This window comes from Vanessa atalanta, chromosome Z (assembly GCF_905147765.1).
Source record: "Vanessa atalanta chromosome Z, ilVanAtal1.2, whole genome shotgun sequence".
In the NCBI taxonomy this organism is placed as follows: domain Eukaryota; kingdom Metazoa; phylum Arthropoda; class Insecta; order Lepidoptera; family Nymphalidae; genus Vanessa; species Vanessa atalanta.
The window spans coordinates 3,656,010-3,673,099 of record NC_061902.1 but is presented as its reverse complement, the minus strand read 5'-3'; the positions used below and the strand labels follow the sequence as shown (position 1 = coordinate 3,673,099).

General features: G+C 34.5%; 1 long non-coding RNA gene across 4 annotated transcripts; it reads right to left on the bottom strand.

Moving 5' to 3' along the window:
* Positions 1-802: 802 nt before the first annotated feature.
* On the bottom strand, positions 803-16,093 carry LOC125075904. Of its 4 annotated transcripts, XR_007120247.1 has the most exons (4): positions 16,064-16,093; positions 15,386-15,513; positions 5,703-5,826; positions 803-5,348 (listed from the first exon to the last, which is right to left on the bottom strand). It is a non-coding gene; the product is annotated as an uncharacterized LOC125075904 (long non-coding RNA). The 4 variants fall into 4 exon arrangements; XR_007120248.1 differs by lacking the exons at positions 15,386-15,513; positions 16,064-16,093 and adding an exon at positions 7,263-7,278; XR_007120249.1 differs by lacking the exons at positions 15,386-15,513; positions 16,064-16,093 and adding an exon at positions 7,183-7,203.
* Positions 16,094-17,090: the final 997 nt, after the last annotated feature.

Sequence of the window (17,090 nt, the reverse complement as noted above, 5' to 3'; positions counted from 1 at the left end):
TTCCCAAGGTGTGCTATCAACCACAAACTCATTAATTGTTTGTTTGTGTTTTTTATCAAGCCAGGAAATATACCACGTTGGACACAACTATTAAATATTATTGCAAGATGTTTATTAAAAAATGTAAATATTACGTTTACTTACAATGAAATGATCTTCACAAAAGAAAATATTTGTACTATTCGCTATGTTATTAAGATCCCTCCGAGAAAGTTGCAACCACTTTCGCCGCACTTCGACATTCTTTGGAACACTTACAAATAGTTTTTCCGAAGTTTTTAACGACGTATTTGTACATTTTGGAACGGCACACCATTTGTAATTCATTTTGTTACATAAATCACTATTAAAATGTAAATCCAATCGCATTTTCGTTTTTTGTAACCAATGTATTTGGATGATATGTGCCACAGATTATATATTATACAGGCAAGTGACGTCACCGACCCCATTGCAGCGCAATATTGTCAAAGTAGCATTTTGGCGCGCCATTTTAATATTGAATTCTTAATTTGATATTTTTCAGCTGATATGCACTAGAATTAAAAAAAAAAAACAACTTTCAACGTCCTTTAATCTCTACTAAATAATATAAAATTGATTTTAAAAACTTGTCAATTAGTTTTGATTGCATAGCGGTGAAATAAGAGTACAATAGACTTAAATGTGTTTTCGTCGAAAAATATTTTGAAGATGAAGTGATATTTCATTCATTAATTTCAAATTATATAACGATGGTATAGGAATGCAAAATAACAATAATTTTTATTTTTAAATTATGTGGATAATAAATAAAACAACATTTCCATAAGGTACATATTCGTATAATTAAATTATCCTAAGTCTCCACGCTGTGTTGTGTCGGGGGAATAAGTCCGACCTGTGAACCAGTGAAACCAATTTTGTAATTTGATATTTTCATTTAATTCCTTTTTCCGGATATTAAATCCTATATAATTTAGCCTACGTATTTCCCCTCATCGTTCGAAAAATCCAACGTATTAAAAGCTCGTGACATGACAATCAGAAAGAGCTCGCATCGGCTCGAATAGGTACTCAGACGACATGTAGACGTTCAGGTCGACATTGAATGTGAACTGCGAGCGCTCACAACAATGCAATCTTATATAGGTCTACGCGCCACCCGCTATACAGTCTGTCGACACATTAATGCTGGCGAGTCCGTCGGGACAAGAGATAACAAATTGCAACTAACGCGAACGACAAACAGCATTGACCCTAAAAAATCCTTCTTCTAACATCCAGCGACACCATCTCCTTTCGCGGACACAACACTAGCGTGGGCTGCCCCACCATTATTCTATGAGATTATATATTCATATTTATTATAATGTTTCAAAGTAGATATCTAAAGACTAATCGTTCTGTTACTTTGCTCACATTTCCCGATCCTTATTGTGTATGTGAATAAGAATATTACGTTCCTAGATTACTGTCGGTACGTAAGAGTATAACATCAGTAACAGCGGAACGTATTATTGATATTCTTACAAATTGACGTAACTTAAGTAAATAATACATCATAAACATTTCAATCACATAAAATAATCCGGAACATAACATACGTAACCAATGAATTGCATTTTTGATTTTTTAAGCCGAAACAAGCGATTAAACTTAGTGCGGGTGAGTTGTTAAAAGGATCAATCATCAAAGTTGAAAATATTCTATCGGATCGAACTTCAAATACAACTTAGGAACTTTATGTCAAGTTTCAATTGCTCGGACTGCTCAATAGTAAATACCAATACGTCTTCCTCGTCAAATCTTTGCTCAAAACTGCTACTTATAAACATCCATCCTCCGAAACAGCTACATGAAACTAGACATCTTACCGTTGAAATTAAATCATTCCACTTTGTCAGCCCTTTCGTATCATTCTTAATATGTATTTAAACTGTTATTGACGATATCGTACAGCATTCATATTTTACTAAAGTATGTATACTAATGAAAAATGATCTGAAGTTATCTATAAACGTCTGTTCTTCCAGTTAGATGACGCCTGCGCACTGATAGTATTAAGTCAGACCATTATCTAACTTCAAACCGCATCATGAAGTAATTAACTGATGTTCACACGTACACGAACTCATCATGAAATTATCATAGAAAAAACTACAACTAACACTTGAACAAATGGTCGCTAATCGTAAGATAACCCAACGAGAACCAATATTAATGTCTAAATTAAAATTGACCAACATGTGCTCTGTTACTCAATGGATCGCCGCAGTTAAACCTTGAGGCACTCATTATAACTGACAGTTGGGTAAGTCTCCGGGCCCTCTGGATGGTGAATCGCGACCGGCTGATGATATTTTCATAAACTACACTATAATAAACTAAGGCACGTACCCTAAACCACGCAACGTAATGAACTCTAAGTACTCCGGAGAACTACGAAACTGCCAACGGATCAGCTGCGAGATGTTAAACCTAGACTTTATCCACACATTGAGTAAAGAGCGATTATGCCGGTGGAAATGAAAAATACCATAAAGTCAAGTCCGGGGTATGTGTCACGGCCGGTGTCGGTCGGCTATCGACTAGTGCATGGAACTCGCATAGCATATCACAATATTCGCCATATCGCTTACTTGTAACGGTGTGCATTGTCTGTGTACAAACATCAATACGGATGCTATCTACTCATACATCGTTAAATAATAAATCTAATCTATCGCTTCTTTCTTAAAAATAACGTCATCGTAATATATCTTTGCTAAGCACTACTAAGCTGTCTGTACACATACAAAGCGCTCTAAAATAATATCCTCTTTAAGGCACATACTTTTTGAGGTTGCTAAATTACTGCGTAAACACGACGCCGCCGCTGCTTAAAAATGAAGTTAGATCAGATAAAAAGACTGTCGTTAATTTATTGAGCGGTGAGGTAAGAATAAATTGAAAACAACTATAATGTCGTCAAAGGAAAAGCGCCGCGCCTGCGTCGTGCTTAGATCTAAAACTACGAAAAACGTCATGAATTTGTATAATATTGCTTGTTTACAGAATACTTCGCGGATTTTTAAAAATACTCTCGTTGTGTATCACTCCTGATGTCACGAGTGGAGTGTTAATCGATATTAAAAAAATAATCTATATTTATAAAGCGCGTCCAGTTTCCGAGATCGCCTCCAAATAGCCGTGAAAAGGTGTATTGGCCGGGTGGCCGAGGAGATCCTGAAACCTAACCGTGAGCACCATGAGGTAGTTTCTAGGTTGCTGTTATAATATATTGCGAATGACAAAAGTAATCCGAACAAAATACACACAACAGTTATTGCTTTTATAGAGGTCTATGAGTTTCGCTTTGTTCATACGATCCGAACTGAGGGCATACAACGGTCCGACGCAGCCGTCCGCGCTTCGATCAACAAACATTATTGGCAGCGTCGAGTCATTGTATGAATCCCTCTCTGTACCCATCCTACCGCATATTTTTGTATTATTATGTATAAAAAACACGATTTGCCCATGACCGTTTGACCATTGCGACTGCCATGAATCATGAACAAACATCTCAAAAATACGACACATATATATCAGTAAATAATCGTGTATAAATGTATATCTGGCGAAAATTATGATAGTCCGTCCAATTACGTTAAATGTTTAACTATCCCGAGTTTCGGGAATCAGCTACTTCTCGACAATAAATTTGTCGTAATTAAGAATTATTGCTAAGCGAGTTTTCCTTGAAGTCAGAAATATTAAATTGTAAAAAACGCAAAATTCCTTTGGTGAGTATCTTCGCATTTATATGTTTTCTTAATTAACGGGAGCATGCACTTGTTTTTAATTGTCAAGTCCGGGAAGACAAGCGCCATGCTATTTACTCCAACTCGATTGGCCAAAGTAAATAACACAGTCTCGTCAGTCGTCTCAATCGGTAAATTTAACGTCACATTTGGCGTCAATAAAACAGTTTCCGAACATCCAAGCTGTTAATATAAGGGCTTGACCGCAATCGTGTATGAATAATAAAGTTGATCCGACAGACATCCTCAACTGCAGCAAACTTGCGCCGTCTCAACATCGCGATCCAAAACGCCATCACAACATCTAGTCCAATCAAGAGTATACATGCCATTCTCTGAAAATGTATTTCCAAAATCCTTCCCCAAGACACTTCCTCTGAAATGTGGCGAATAGCATTAACACGGATCGAAAGAATCGGAGAAAGTATGCTAATCTCTTTATTGTGTTGAATTTTCCCGTAAATGTCCAATTTTTGCAATTCTTTAGGTCCGATCTGAATGTGGTGTAAAGTGACTCTCAGCCGTTTCTTTCGACTGTGAGAACGTAAGCATCTATATTCTATACTAATAATATAATTGATTAATTAAAACCTTCACCTGTGTGACCGTTCCCATAACATCAAGATAAATACCTTCAAATTCACACAGGGGAAAGTATTTATACTGTATTATTACTCGTTTCATAAATGCGCATCTATGTCGATCAAAGTTGCAATTTTAATGCTCCATTGAAATTTTGCTAATATCATCATATTACTTTTTGTCTATTGAGACAAAATGATAGAAAATTTTATCATTACATTATTATTATATGAGAAGTTATTAAAAAAACGTATAAAAAGTTCAGAAATCTTGGAGTCAATTAGTGATATATTACCTTCTGTCTCCCGTCTATGTCTACTTTTCATTTTAAAAATAATCAATCTGTTACCGTTCGCATGAACCCTGCCTATTACATCCTTACCTCGAACTATACTATATACTCCTATGCTTCCATTTACCACTAGTCGGGGAACTAGTGATAACACCCGAATTTTTCAAATTTGACATCCAGACTATCTACTCTGCGTCTAAGGTATTTGCGTACAGATGTTAGAGCATCCAACTTTTTCCCAATAAGGCAAAACTTTTCGTGATCGTGAACTTTACAGCAAGCCCAAACAGAAGATGTATATTCCTCGTAAACAAATACTACCGTGAAGCACTTTGGTGTACGATAGTCACCGTCCCTTTACCAAATACATGCATAAGTGCGCACTTATATCAGTGATATTATCTATGAAGATTATATAATAATGTAGAATATTAAATAAACACACATTAATGTATTAGAAGCTGTCGTCGGTAAAGTCGCCCTGGTTAGATGATGCCGTTATGTACGCCGTTGTCGTGAACCCCACATGATGCGGAGCTTGCCTCTTCAGAGCCTCATGACGTCAGTTTGTCAGGGGAGGTTCAGCCAAAGTCCGAGGTACTGACGGATTTCAGTCGGTCCCTCTACGAGTTGAGTCGAGTCGGTGATGTTTTGAATATGCGAGAGCAACATCGCGCATTGCGCCGTGCCTAAAAATTGTTTTAGTTATAACTTGTCAATAATTTAATATATAGAACGATTGAGCAAATAGATTCGAGGAATAAATTAATGAGTGTGATGATACTTCAAGATTCGATGCCACAATCATCTAGTCATTATTATTAACATTCCGTAAATGTCCTGCAGCTGATAGAGATTTGGAGCTATTTAACCGCACACTATAATGCGTAAACATATATACCTGATTCAATTTTCTTTTACTAAGAGCTACTAACCGAACAGCTGGTTCGGTTATTTTAAAATACATATATTATAATTAAAATAATGTAACTCAATATATTTATAAATAACTCAAAATAAGATAATCTGAATTCTATAATCACCTTTGATGATGATGTTGGGCGCTTCATCTTCTACTGTAGCCGGCATCGCGACTTCAAGCTTCGTAAACGGTTAGATCACCGTAGCGGTTGTTCGTAGAACTCTTTTACGAAGGCGGCCTCGAATCTAAAACAATATTTATATTGAGTACCTATATGGAATATAAAAATTATTAACGTAAACTTAACGAAATAATGAAGTCTTTAAATTAAACTATTAAATTAAAATATTCATCTACACAACGAAAGATTTTTTTAAGAATGGATAGAGGATAAGATATCTCAATAAATGTTCCCTTTGTATTTCAATAATGTATATATTTCCGAACCTACGGTAGATTTTTGATTTTGACTCTGATTCATAGTCCATTCTAAACACCTCTGACAAGGGCGTTAACATCAGAAAAGTTGTTTTTGTAAATTAAGTTTAGTCAACTCAATATGAATTGCAATTACAAACTGCATCCGCGAGTAATGAGAAATCGATACATCGGCGCATGCCTAGAAGCAAACCATACTACCCAATCGTTAGAGGTGAAATATCGGGACCGAAATGCAACAAATGAGAAAAGATTAAGAATGTTGTCTTTTTATGAAATCAGATGAAAATAGTTTGTGGTCAAACCTTTGTGTATTTTTTAAGTCAAATTCTTTTTTATAAAATCAGAATTAGCTCGAACTTTATAATTCGGAAATAATTTTAATAAACGAATACGTTATTCTTTCACAATCCTTGAACCAATCATCGGAAATTAGGCACTCAACTAAAACATCTCTTTTCTTAACAGTCTCAAAATTTTTAGAACCGCACCAATAACACAATATTTTAAATAAAACAAGCTGTTACTGGCTCGACTAAGTTAAAATTGCCAATTCAGAGCGCATTCACCAGATTAAAGATATCAATACATCGACGCATGCCCAGATGCAACTCCGCTGCATAATCTATGGAGCTAAGTTATCCGGGCCGCAAGTTGCGCGCGCATGATGTGCAACAAACGATTGAAGCAAGCTCATTGGTCAGAAATTCACTTCTTTGTCAAAACACTGATCCCATTAAACATCATAGCCAGCAAATTTAAATTGAAAATGTAATTTCCACAATCCTTGGATTTTTGTTTTGAGCACAAGTTTAAAAACTACTATAAAAGACAATATAAAAAAAAAGTGTCATACATCAAAACTATCGCCGTGCCTATTCAGTAAAAGAACATTCGCGAGCTAAGAAAAATCAAGACATCAAAGCATGTCTCGGTGCAACTAGACTACACAATCGGTAGGATTAAATTATTCGAGCTATAAAGTAACGCTTTACAAGTAACAAGAAGAGAAGGATATATAAATTGACTAATATTCATGGTTTTCCTAGATTCCCCAAAAAAAGTACATTTCACAATAAGTGCAACACAGACGAAATATATTGAAAAATATAATTCGGGAGTAATTATTAAAAGACCGTTACTTCTGATTAAATTTCACAAACCTCGGAGCAATCACAATCACACACATCTCTTTTTTAACAGGTTAAAAAAAATTGAACATTTTAAATAAAACACGTCTTACCTCAAAGCAAGCACTGACTCGACTAAGTTAAAACTTAAATTTTCTGTACAGAGCGCATTCGCGAGTTGAAGGGATCAATACCTCAACGCATTACCTGGATGTTCAAGTAGTTCTCATTTTTATAGATGTACATACTGAAAGTATTTTCCTTGATCTAAATAAATCTAGTACAATGCCTGCATTGGACAAATAGGTTAATAATTATAAAACTAGGCAAAAGGAAAGCGCGGAACATTATATATATGACTAAGTAACTGGAGCTAATAGAAAATAGGTACTGGTAACAGTCCGGTCATAATAGACGTTCACCCTTGCATAAATTCCCAAGAAGCTAAAAAATTACATTAACGTACGGACGCCAATATAATGAAATTGTGAAAAGTCCCCATCGACACCATATTTGTAAAAACTTTTGTGCAAGGCCTAAATTCGTAAAAGTGGGAAAAGGGTTAGTTTTATAACAAAATCGCTCAGTCAAAAATTGAAATCATGCAATAGTCTACAAAAAATATCATTCATCTTTTTCCGTTAACATTCAAAATTTATGCAAAATTTCTGAAAAAGTGATTTTATAATTTACTTATTCCTTATAATAGGCATAAGTTTAAGTACCCCTATTTTACAGGCGAACTTGACCGGACTGTAAGTATAATATTAATATTGCATTTAATGGTTAACATAAAGATACACTGATTGAGATTTTGATATTCATTCGTATAAATTAATAAAATATTCGTTTCATCAAAATAAATCTTCTAAATATGTCATGCCGTGAGCATGTTATTCACTCATTTGTGTTTTGACTCTGATTGCTAATTTCTTTTTGTGGTATTTTATAAAATATTAATAAATATACTAGTACACAGAATATTTTTTTTAATTTAATAGATCTTATAATCCTGAAGTTAAAATAAAAGTCAATTAACAAAAATCCCCTATTCACATTACATGAGTGACCGTCCTTTATTTTATTTTTGATTGATTACACTTATTTTTATGGAATCGGATAGAATAACAAAATAAAAGTTTATTAAATATATAATTATACCGAATAAAAATGTAAGTGCATAAAATAAGTATTCCTAACAGTATATTAGTTGTATAATATGTTGCTCAATTTGTTCCTCTTTTCCAATTGAACCTCGCTTTCTTTTGGACTTTTTATCTTCACATTACAATTTAACTTGCCTGTTGAAATCTTGACAACGTCTGTCTATAATTTACTAATGATAAAATTTTTTTGGAATAAAAAGTTCAAATATATTAAATTAGTTGCATTAATAAGTATATGCCTATATACCCAGAAGGAATATGGCAAAGGTATATAACACCAGATATTTCCATGATGATCCAGATATTTTGCGAGTCACGAAATATCTAAAATTGTTGGAAGATATTTTGGTCCTATAGTATTGAAGCTGACTTCTTAGTATAACTTAGTCTTAACACAGATATAAAACGATGTTAATTAGGTTTTCTTATATCATTTTATAAGAATTATAAATAATGTTTTCTCAATACGCAGTTAAAAATATGTATCCGAGAATCAAATTTCCCGCCATGACGAGTATCTGTCAATGTTTCTTTTACCAGATTAAAAATATAATATTATAATGTTTAATAGACAAAGTGATATTCCCAGTTATTATCTGTATACTACAGATGAGCTGTAGTATACAGATAATAACAATTTATATAATATTTTATATAAATTATTAAATTCTACACATAGTATGGGTATCGTACAAATGATATTCTTCAAAATCACTATAATTTTAGAAAAAAACATTTTTATATTATATTCACTATAATAGTTGGAGGTACGGCCAAACGATAATAATAAGCTTCAAATACACAGCTACAAATTTTCTTATCTAAGTTATATACACACTAGTGGGTCTACCACGATTTTTCGCGTTTATTCAAAATATTTCGTTTTTTTTTTTTTCTTTTTTCTTGCTTTTATTTGTGCCAAAAAGTCACAGATTATTTCGCCAATGTCACGTGCGATCGAGAAAACACGGTAGAGATTGATCGGTGCGGTCGAGATTACAGAAAATATTTCTTACGAATTTCGAAACTTATGACAGGTTTTATTTTGAATTCATTTTATAATAAACTGCAAGTAACTCATCTACATTTGGCGCCAAAATGTGAAATCCTGTTTCAAATAAATGTTTTAATATCTAATAGTATACATTAGTTCAGTTAGAAATTGAGTTTGTTGAAAACAATTAACTTTAATTATTTTTTCATATTTTTTTTCTTATACAGCTTTAGAAGCGATCTCTAACCGGCCTGTAACTATTTTTCGCTCTCTAAAATTAATTCTTTATTAAATCGTAGCAATTTATTAAATTGCAATCATGAATCCTCTTTAATTATTTACACATCTAAGGCAAGAGCTCTTCGAAATGAAACCATAACAGATTTTTTATGTGCAGCTGTCTTCCCATAATCACTGGGACAAAAATCGAATTAAGATATGATTATTGATTTAGTAAATTGCAATCAAGAATCTTCTTTATTTTTCTGCACACTACGGCTGGAGCTCTTCAAAATGAGACCGTAACCGATTTCTTATGTGCAGCTATCGTCCCAGTCTATTGATATATAAGATAAGATAAGAAATAAAACAACAGTTAATTCCTCTCTTTATTCGATAAGTTATATTACTTTTAAAGATAAAATGCTTTCACTCAAGTCTTTGAATTTAACGAGAAATCTTCGAATTTCTGTATGAAATTCAGTTTTATTAGTTGGTTTAGTTATTTTCAAAGTCATGAGTGAAACCTTCGTGCTTATTCACTAAGTCGGTTATAGACACTCAGATGTTAAATGATAAAAATCGTTATACTAGATCTTATGATACAGAAATATAAAAGAAAATTAAATCTAAAGTAAAATAATTTAGGAAAACCATTTTTATTTCAAAGAATATTTATAAAAAACTTGACAACTTGACTTAAAATTGTTAAGATTTATAGTACAAGTATACAAAGCAAGTTGGCCATGTCCAAAAGTTGTTTAAAGTAATAAAATGTAGAAACATTCCATGGTGAGGTCCAGAGTAAGGTGTTAGAGAGCTGTAGTTTCTTGATAGAAGAAGAAAGACAGAATATCGATCATCGATATATTGAGATACAAATTCGTATAATTAAATTATCCTAAGTCTCCACGCTGTGTTGTGTCGGGGGAATATGTCCGACCTGTGAACCAGTGAAACCAATTTTGTAATTTGATACTTTCATTTAATATTTCCGGATATTAAATCCTACATCCTAAACCCTACATACATATATTAAATCGTCTCGGGACGTATATAATTTAGCCTTCGTATTTCCCCTCATCGTTCGAAAAATCCAACGTATTAAAAGCTCGTGACATGACAATCAGAAAGAGCTCGCATCGGCTCGAATAGGTACTCAGACGACATGTAGACGTATACGGTTCAGGTCGACATTGAATGTGAACTGCGAGCGCTCACAACAATGCAATCTTGTATAGGTCTACGCGCCACCCGCTATACAGTCTGTCGACACATTAATGCTGGCGAGTCCGTCAGGACAAGAGATAACAAATTGCAACTAACGCGAACGACAAACAGCATTGACCCTAAAAATCCTTCTTCTAACATCCAGCGACACCATCTCCTTTCGCGGACACAACACTAGCGTGGGCTGCCCCACCATTATTCTATGAGATTGTATATTCATATTTATTATAATGTTTCAAAGTAGATATCTAAAGACTAATCGTTCCGTTACTTTGCTCACATTTCCCGATCCTTATTGCGTATGTGAATAAGAATATTACGTTCCTAGATTACTGTCGGTACGTAAGAGTATAACATCAGTACCATCGGAACGTGTTATTGATATTCTTACAAAGTGGCGTAACTTAAGTAAATAATACATCATAAACATTTCAATCAAATAAAATAATCCGGAACATAACATACGTAACCAATGAATTGCATTTTTGATTTTTTAAGCCGAAACATGCGATTAAACTTAGTGCGGGTGAGTTGTTAAAAGGATCAATCATCAAAGTTGAAAATATTCTATCGGATCGAACTTCAAATACAACTTAGGAATTTTATGTCAAGTTTCAATTGCTCGGACTGCTAATACCAATACGTCTTCCTCGTCAAATCTTTGCTCAAAACTGCTCCTTATAAACATCCATCGTCCGAAACAGCTACATGAAACTAGATATCTTACTGTTGATATAAAATCATTCCACTTCGTTAGCCCTTTCGTTTCATTCTTAATATGTATTGAAACTGTTATTGACAGCATTCATATTTTACTAAAGTATGTATACTAATAAAAAATGATCTGAAGTTATTTAAAATCGTCTGTTCTTCCAGTTAGATGACGCCTGCGCACTGATAGTATTAAGTCAGACCATTATATAACTTCAAACCGCATCATGAAGTAATTAACTGATGATCACACGTACACGAACTCATCATGAAATTATCATAGAAAAAACTACAACTAACACTTGAACAAATGGTCGCTAATCGTAAGATAACCCAACGAGAACCAATTTTAATATTAAAATTATAATTGACCAACATGTGCTCTGTTACTCAATGGATCGCCGCAGTTAAACCTTGAGGCACTCATTATAACTGACAGTTGGGTAAGTCTCCGGGTCCTCTGGATGGTGAATCGCGACCGGCTGATGATATTTTCATAAACTACACTATAATAAACTAAGGCACGTACCCTAAACCACGCAACGTAATGAACTATAAGTACTCCGGAGAACTACGAAACCGTCAACGGATCAGCTGCGAGATGTTAAACCTAGACTTCATCCACACATTGAGTAAAGAGCGATTATGTCGGTGGAAATGAAAAATACCATAAAGTCAAGTCCGGGGTATGTGTCACGGCCGGTGTCGGTCGGCTATCGACTAGTGCATGGAACTCGCATAGCATATCACAATATTCGCCATATCGCTTACTTGTAACGGTGTGCATTGTCTGTGTACAAACATCAATACGGATGCTATCTACTCATACATCGTTAAATAATAAATCTAATCTATCGCTTCTCTCTTAAAAATAATATCGTCATATAACTTTGCTAAACGCTATTAAGCTGTCTGTACACATACAAAGCGCTCTAACATAATATTTCCTCTTTAAGGCACATACTTTTTGACGTTGCTAAATAACTGCGTAAACACGACGCCGCCGCTGCTTAAAAATGAAGTAAGATCAGATATAAAGACTGTCGTTAATTTATTGAGCGATGAGGTAAGAAAAAGTTGAAAACAACTAGGTATAATGCTGTCAAAAGAAATACGCCGCGCCTGCGTCGTGCTTAGATCTAAAACTACGAAAAACGTCTTGAACTTGTATAATATTGCTTGTTTACAGAATACTTCGCGGATTTTTAAAAATACTCTCGTTGTGTATCACTCCAGATGTCACGAGTGGAGTGTTAATCGATATTAAAAAAATAATCTATATTTATAAAGCGCGTCCAGTTTCTGCGATCGCCTCCAAATAGCCGTGAAAAGGTGTATTGGCCGGGTGGCCGAGGAGATCCTGAAACCTAACCGTGAGCACCATGAGGTAGTTTCTAGGTTGCTGTTATAATATATTGCGAATGACAAAAGTAATCCCAACAAAATACACACAACAGTTATTGCTTTTATAGAGGTCTATGAGTTTCGCTTTGTTCATACGATCCGAACTGAGGGCATACAACGGTCCGACGCAGCCGTCCGCGCTTCGATCAACAAACATTATTGGCAGCGTCGAGTCATTGTATGAATCCCTCTCTGTACCCGTCCTACCGCATATTTTTGTATTATTTTGTATAAAAAACACTATTTGCCCATGACCGTTTAACCATTGCGACTGCCATGAATCATGAACAAACATCTCAAAAATACGACACATATATCAGTAAATAATCGTGTATAAATGTATATCTGGCGAAAATTATGATAGTCCGTCCAATTATGTTAACTGTTTAACTATCCCGAGTTTCGGGAATCAGCTACTTCTCGACAATAAATTTGTCGTAATTATTGCTAAGCGAGTTTTCCTTGAAGTCAGAAATATTAAATTGTAAATATGGCAAAATTCCTTTGGTGAGTATCTTCGCATTTATATGTTTTCATAATTAACGGGAGCAAGCACTTGTTTTTAATCGTCAAGTCCGGGAAGACAAGCGCCATGCTATTTACTCCAACTCGATTGGCCAAAGTAAATAAGACAGTCTCGTCAGTCGTCTCAATCGGTAAATTTAACGTCACATTTGGCGTCAATAAAACAGTTTGCGAACATCCAAGCTGTTAATATAAGGGCTTGACCGCGAATGAATGAAAATGAATGAATGAATGTATGAATAATAAAGTTGATCCGACAGACATTCTCAACTACAGCAAACTTGCGCCGTCTGAACATCGCGATCCAAAACACCATCACAACATCTAGTCCAATCAAGAGTATACATGCCATTCTCTGAAAATGTACTTCCAAAATCCTTCCCTAAGACATTTCCTCTGAAATGTGGCGAATAGCATTAACACGGATCGAAAGAATCGGAGAAAGTATGCTAATCTCTTTATTGTGTTGAATTTTCCCGTAAATGTCTGTTTAGGTCCGATCTGAATGTGGTGTAAAGTGACTCTCAGCCGTTTCTTTCGACTGTGAGAACGTAAGCATCTATATTCTATACTAATAATATAATTGATTAATTAAAACCTTCACCTGTGTGACCGTTCCCATAACATCAAGATAAATACCTTCAAATTCACACAGGGGAAAGTATTTATACTGTATTATTACTCGTTTCATAAATGCGCATCTATGTCGATCAAAGTTGCAATTTTAATGCTCCATTGAAATTTTGCTAATATCATCATATTACTTTTTGTCTATTGAGACAAAATGATAGAAAATTTTATCATTACATTATTATTGTATGAAAAGTTATTAAAAAAAGTATAAAAAGTTCAGAAATCTCGGAGTCAATTAGTGATATATTACCTTCTGTCTCCCGTCTATGTCTACTTTTCATTTTAAAAATAATCAATCTGCTACCGTTCGCATGAACCCTGCATTACACCCTTATCTCGAACTATACTATATAGTCCTATGCCTCCATTTATCACTAGTCGGAGAACTAGTGATAACACCCGAATTTTTCCACATCCAGACGATCCACTCTGCGTCTAAGGTATTTGCGTACAGATGTTAGAGCATCCAACTTTTTCCCAATAAGGCAAAACTTTTCGTGATCGTGAACATTACAGCAAGCCCAAACAGAAGATGTATATTCCTCGTAAACAAATACTACCGTGAAGCACTTAGGTGTACGATAGTCTCCGTCTCTTGTACCAAAATCACGTGGCGAAAATTATTATATTCGTTATGCATAAGTGCGCACTTATATCAGGGATATTATCTATGAAGATTATATAATAATGTCGAATATTAAATAAACACACATTAATGTATTAGAAGCTGTCGTCGGTAAAGTCGCCCTGGTCAGATGATGCCGTTATGTACGCCGTTGTCGTGGACCCCACATGATGCGGAGATTGCCTCTTCAGAGCCTCATGACGTCAGTTTGTCAGGGGAGGTTTAGCCAAAGTCCGAGGTACTGACGGATTTCAGTCGGTCCCTCTACGAGTTGAGTCGAGTCGGTGATGTTTCGAATATGCGAGAGCAACTTCGCACATGGCACCGTGCCTAAAATGTTTTTTAGCTTGTTATAACTTGTCAATAATTTTATATATAGAAGGATTGAGCAAAAAGATTCGAGCAAAAAAATTAATGGTGTGATGATTTAAGATTCAATGCCAAAATCATCTTGTCATTATTATTATTAACATTCCGTAAATGTCCTACAGCTCGGTAACGCCCTCCTCTACGCTTATAGAGATTTGGAACTATTTAACCGCACACAATAATGCGTAAAAATATATACCTAATTCAATTTTCTTTTACTAAGAGGGCTACTAACCGAACTCCTAGTTCGGTTATTTTAAAATACATACATTATAATTAAAATAATAGTTTTTATTGTGCCATCTAACTCAATATATTTATATATAACTTGGAATTAGATAATCTGAATTCTATAATCACCTTTGATGATGATGTTGGGCGCTTCATCTTCTACTGTAGCCGGCATCGCGACTAGCTTCAAGCTTCTTAAACGGTTAGATCACCGTGGCGGTTGTTCGTAGAACTCTTTTACGAAGGCGGCCTCGAATCTAAAACAATATTTATATTGAGTACCTATATGGAATATATAAATTACTTAACGAAATAATTAAGTCTTTAATATTTTCCAAGAAGCACGATTTTTCCTACTTATTTAAACTATTTACCTACACAACGAAACATTTTTTTAAGAATTTTTTTTAAGATTTTTTTTTAAGAAACGAAACATTTTTGTAGGATAAGTTATCGCAATAAATGTGCCTATGCATTTTATTAATTTAAATTTTTCCGAACCTATGGTAGATTTTTGAATTTGACTCTGATTCATAGACAAACCGTTCTAAACACCTTTAACAAGGGCGTCTAACACCAGAAAAGTTGTTTTGTAAATTAAGTTTAGTCAACTCAATATGAATTGCAATTACAAAGTGCATCCGTGAGTTTTGAGTAATCGATACATCGGCGCATGCCTAGAAGCAAACCATACTACCTAATCGTTAGAGGTGAAATATCGGGACCGAAATGCAACAAATGAGAAAAGATTAAGAAGGTCTATGTTGTCTTTATATGAAAACAGATGAAAATAGTTTGTGGTCAAACCTTTGTGTATTTTTTAAGTCAAATTCTTTCTTATAAAATAAGAATTAGCTCGAACTTTATAATACGGAAATAATTTTAATAAACGAATACGTTATTTTTTCACAATCCTTGAACCAATCATCGGAAATTAGGCACTCAACTAAAACATCTCTTTTCTTAACAGTCTGAAAATCTTATGAACCGCACCAATAACACAATATTTTAAATAAAACAAGCTGTTACTGGCTCGACTAAGTTAAAATTGCAAATTCAGAGCGCATTCACCAGATTAAAGATATCAATACATCGACGCGACCCAGATGCAACTCCGCTTCATAATCTATGGAGCTAAGTTATCCGGGCTGCAAGTTGCGCGCGCATGATGTGCAACAAACGATTGAAGCAAGCTCATTGGTCAGAAATTCACTTCTTTGTCAAAACACTGATCCCATTAAACATCATAGCCAACAAATTTAAATTAAAAATTTAATTTCTAATTAAGTTGCACAATCCTTGGATTTTTGTTTTAAACACTGGCACAAGTTTAAAAACATGTCATACATCAAAACTATCGCCGTGCCTATTCAGTAAAAGAACACTCGCGAGCTAAGAGAAATCAAGACATCAAAGCATGTCTCGGTGCAACTAGACTACACAATCGGCAGAATTAAATTATCCGAGCTATAAAGTAACGCTTTACAAGTAACAAGAGAAGGATATATAAATTGACTAATATTCATGGTTTTCCTAGATTCCCCAAAAAAATTACATTTCACACTAAGTGCAACAAAGACTATAATATTGAAAAATATAATTCGGGAGTAATTATTAAAAGACCGTTACTTCTGATTAAATTTCACAAACCTCGGAGCAATCACAATCACACACATCTTTTTTAACAGTATAAAAAAATTGAACCACACCTAAAATAAAATATTTTAAATAAAACACGTCTTACCTCAAAGGAAGCACTGACTCGACTAAGTTAAAACTTAAAATTCCTGTAGAGAGCGCATTCGCGAGTTGAAGGGATCAATACCTCAACGCA